The following is a 4,953-nucleotide window of genomic DNA, read 5'->3' as shown; positions in this document are numbered from 1 at the left end:
TCCTTCATTTTAATATTTAAATGAGATTTATAAAAATGTATACTTAAAAGATTACAAAAGCTTTTTGATAATCGTTGTTTTAATACTTATTTTAGAACATTTTTTCCATCCCTTTAAGTCTCTTGTTTTTAATTTTTTTTATTTTATTTTCCTATTTTTTTGTTATTTTTTAATTTTTCTATTTTTTAAGCAGTAATGGGAATTAATGAGATATTTTTATTTTTAACTCCCGTAATTCCCGTTCATTTTTTTCTTATCAATATTTAAGTGGCTTACAAAAACGGAAAATAATAGTTCTTCTTTAACTAGATATTAACCTTATGAATAACATTTTCCCCTTATTAATTATCATATTTCTTCTACATTTTTTGGAAAAAGGAATTTTCGTAATAAAGTAATTTTATACTTACTTAATATCATTTATATTATTAGCTTTATAATCTGCTTTTGTGACACTGGCAGATTATTCTTCAAAATTCGCAACTCTTATTTGCTTTCTTTAAGAGAAATTCAATAAGGCTTCCCCAATTTTTTACAGGAAAATAAAAATTAAATTGCTTTGAAATAAATTATTAACTTCTGGTTTTTGAACGGTTCCCAAAACAATGCTTGTATATTCCTTACCACTGTAGCTCGAAAGCAGTTCGCGTGCACATTACCTAGCTGACCGGCAAACGTTATAGTTCGAAAGTTTCTCACATTCTATTAACTAATTTGTTGATTTAATTGATTAAAAACTTCATCCGCTTCAAAAATATGCAAATTGGAAATAACAATCGGATGTTTCAAATATTTAAAAACAGGCACCCATTTTCACGTTTATGATAACTTGAAAATGAGCTCCTGTTTTTGAGCGCTTGAAACATGTCGACAGTTATTTCAAATTTCTATATTTTTTAAAAAGTCATTTCTGTAAAAATTTATTATAAGTTTGTCTTAAGGAATTTATCTAATGAAAGCAACAACACCCCCAAAGTTTTGTTTTGCTATATAGTAATTTATATATCGCTGCCTAGTTATGGACATGTATTGTTTTCATGGGGCATTGTTGCTTTTCAGAGTTATGCTCTGTCAATGTTAGTGAAAAGTTCATTTTTTTGCCTTTCCTGTCCTGAAAATCTTGGCTAAACAACAGCACTCCAATAATTTCTTCACCGTAAATTAAAGCTCACTATTAGGACAAGCTCTGTGTACCAGCACTTTCCTGGCATATTAATACTTTTAATGTATGTAGCCTTTCAAATTTTCAAAAAATCTAAAATCTAACTTTTTTTTTATTTAGCTTACTTCAAGTGCTGGTTCAGCTAAAAAAAAGACATTCTGCAAAAAATAGATTAAATTTGCGAAAAATGCGAGTTTAAAGAAATTGGACGCAGCTTGAAATGTGGGTTGGAAAAAAATGGATGTACAGTGCGCCAGAAAAAAACGGGCCACCCTGAATAACTTTGGATCTAATGATCGTATTTTCCCATTCTAGGACTCAATCTTTATGGTCTTCTAATATGCTAATTAATTAGTGCAGACGTTATTTTAAGTTACGAAATCAGAAGCAAAAAAGTACTTTCTCTAAATAAGTATATTTTTTTTCGGCGGATTAAGATCAAAAATATAGGGGGTAGCCGTATTCTGGGAAATATGGCCCCAATAGTTTAGTCGGGAGAGCGATCCAAAGATTGGACCCCTTAATGTTAATTATATTTTTTGCGTATTTCACCACATCTGGAGAACTTTTTAAGCGAATTGAAACATTATCGCACGCAATTTTAAAATTCGTTTAATCAAAGATAATTCCATGGAAACAAATAAATTTTAGTAAGTATTTATTATTTTTTATTATTTTATTTAATGATAGTCGAAAAAATTTTGAATAGTAAAATATACAAATTTTTACATAATTTAAAGTATTTAATTTTGGATGGAAAAATATATTATTTGAGCGAACTCGGTTAAAATGTTCCTGAGAAATCAAATTTTAAATATACGGCTTTTTTGAAATTCAATTTCTCAGAAACTATTCAACCGATTTCGCTCAAACTTTGCATTTTGCCATGCAAAACTACATGCTTTAAAATGACGTAAAAAATTTTATACCTTACAATCCAAAATGTTTTGGCTATTTTTAAATATAGTAATAAGAAATAAAAAATATTTACTGAAATTATAAGTAATTTTAAACAAAATTTGATTCAAAATTATGATTAATGATAAAATTTGAGTGAAGTCGGCAGAAATCGAGATTTTTACCATCTAAAAGTATATAATTTAAAATTGTATACATTACAGTTCCAAAATTTTTTCGACTATTATTAAATAAAATAAAAAAAATAATAAATATGAAATTTATTTAAAACTGAAATTTATTTTTTGCATGGAATATTCTTTGGATAAGTGAATTTTACAATTGCGTGCAAAAATTTTTTAATTTGCTTAAAAAATTCTCGAGATATGGCGAAATACGCAGAAAGTAAAATTAACAGTAGGGGGTCCAAACTTTGAACAGCACTCCTGGCGAAACTATTTTTACCATACTTCCCATATTGCTTCTACTCCCTATATTTTGGGAGTCAGAATTTCGAATCCGTCGAAAAAAGGGTAGGTTTATTCAGAGAAAGTACATTTTTGTGTCTGATTTCGTAACTTACAATATAGTCTACGCTAATTAATCAGCATATTTGAGGACACTACCTTGAACCATTAAGATTGAGTCCTAGAACGTGAAGATCCGATCAAAAGATCAAGACAATTGTTAGATCATAAGATCTTCTGAGACAATTGTTAATAAATTAAAGCTAAACTTTATTTTATATATGTTTTTTTCTTAATCTGTGAGTGCCTGGTTCGCGATAAGAAAAGGGTGTTGTATATAAATATATTTTAACCAATTCAACTTTAAAAAGATGCATAGAAAAAATAAAAGGCTAAAATGGCTAAAAAAAGAACCTAATTTGGGTCGAAAGATTCTTAGGTATGAGGTTACAATTTGGGTTCGTACTAAATCGGGTCAAGACCCATGCCTGTTTTGAATATCGCTGTGTACCCATTTTGGAAAGAAAATAAAACCTAAATTGGATTTTAAAAAAAAAATAATAAATGAAGATAGTTTGGGCTGAAAGATTATTAGGAATGAGGTTACCCAATTTGGGTGTATACTAAATCGGATCATGATCATAGCCCACGTCTGTTTTGGATATCTATGTACCCATTTTGGGTATCTCAAGACGCATTCTGGAAAACACTGGGAATCAATTTTAGGCAGTGTTCAATATCTAATTTGGATATCGTAATACCCAATCTGAATACCACTTAGAACCTATTTTACTCAGATCATATTAACTTAATACGCATTTTAGCTATGTTCACACCTGCTTTGCACAGTTTTAAACATCTTTTTCTTAACGCAGTAATTCTCAATGCTGGTGCTTTTAAAAACCTGTTTTAGGATACATGCCACATACAATTTATATAGATTTAAGTCCTTTCTTGGCACATTTAGTATTTATGGATTTATGATGAATATTGATTAGCTTACAGTGTAATTTACTTATTGCTCGTATTGAAGCATTGCGATCAAATTTTAACGTTAAGATATATGTAAAGTGCGCAAAAAAAAACGAAACACCCTGAATAACCTTTGATCTAATAATCGGATTTTCACGTTCTAGGACTCAATCACAATGGCTCGTGAATGTAACCCCAAATATGCAATTAATAAATGCAAAAGACCTTTCAAATTATGAAATGAGACACGACCTACTTTTTCTGAATAAACATACCTTTTTTGAAGTGCTCGGATTTCTGATCTCCGAAATATAAGGGGTAGCTGCAATCTGGAAAATATGGTCCCAATAGTTTGGTCAGGAGAGCGCTCCAAAGTTTGGACCCTTTAATTGTTAATTTTAATTTTTGCATATTTCGTAGCTCGAGAACATTATACCTCGAGAACTTTTTAAGCGAATTGAAAAAATTTTACTCACAGTTATGAAATTTGTTTTTCCGAAGATAAAATCCATGTAAAAAAGAAATTTTATTAAATATTTACTATTTATTATTATTCTAATTAATAGCTGTCGAAATCAATTTTGAATTGTTAAGTATATAATTTTTTTGAATCATTTTGAAAAATATAATTTTACGTGGTGAAATGCAAAAGTTGAGCAAAATCGGTCGAATAGTTACTGTGAAATCAAATTTCAAATATCTGAATTTTTTTTGTATTAAGAATTTCTTTTAATTAAAAAAAAATACTAAAACAAAGACATGCATAGAAGAACAAGGTATATAATGTCTCATTTAATTTTTATTCAAGTTCGTGTATAATTTTAGTTAAGCAATCCAACAACTTCACCACATTTTTTCAAATTCTTACAAAAACTTTTATTTCAGCTTAATAACAAGACAGCTTAATAACAAGAAAGAGGGAAATTCTGTATTAACAATCCAGTAAGACGCTATAATAAAAATTATAGCTTTCACAGCTTTATTCTTTGTAAGCATGGGGATATCATACACATAGTAGAAACATGAAATCCCTTCACTGCCAATCGCTATTAATCTTGATGGCTTAGTCGCTTGTGGAATTGTCTCCTCAATATTAGTATTTTCGTATCAAAATAAATAAAATTAACTTTGACAACTTATTACTGTTAATCAGCTTAATAGATTAAAAAAAGGAAATGTGTGAAATAACTAGAATAGAAGATCTTTATAATACAAAACTAAAAGTTGATTTTGCCTTATATAAATTATTTCACACATCATTAAAACTGAACAAGACAAGTTTTGAAAAAATGATGATTAATACTTTAAACTAACTTAAGAACATAAAACTCAAAATAAAAAGTAATATTTTTAAAAACCACGTTTTAGTAGTGAAGAATAATAATTAAGAAAAAAATTGAAAAACGAAAAACGTGGGGCGCATGAAATACATGTAGATGTTAACGTTTAAACTTG

This window comes from Parasteatoda tepidariorum, chromosome 9 (genome assembly GCF_043381705.1).
Source record: "Parasteatoda tepidariorum isolate YZ-2023 chromosome 9, CAS_Ptep_4.0, whole genome shotgun sequence".
Lineage (NCBI taxonomy): Eukaryota > Metazoa > Arthropoda > Arachnida > Araneae > Theridiidae > Parasteatoda > Parasteatoda tepidariorum.
Note: the sequence above shows the minus strand (reverse complement) of the source record.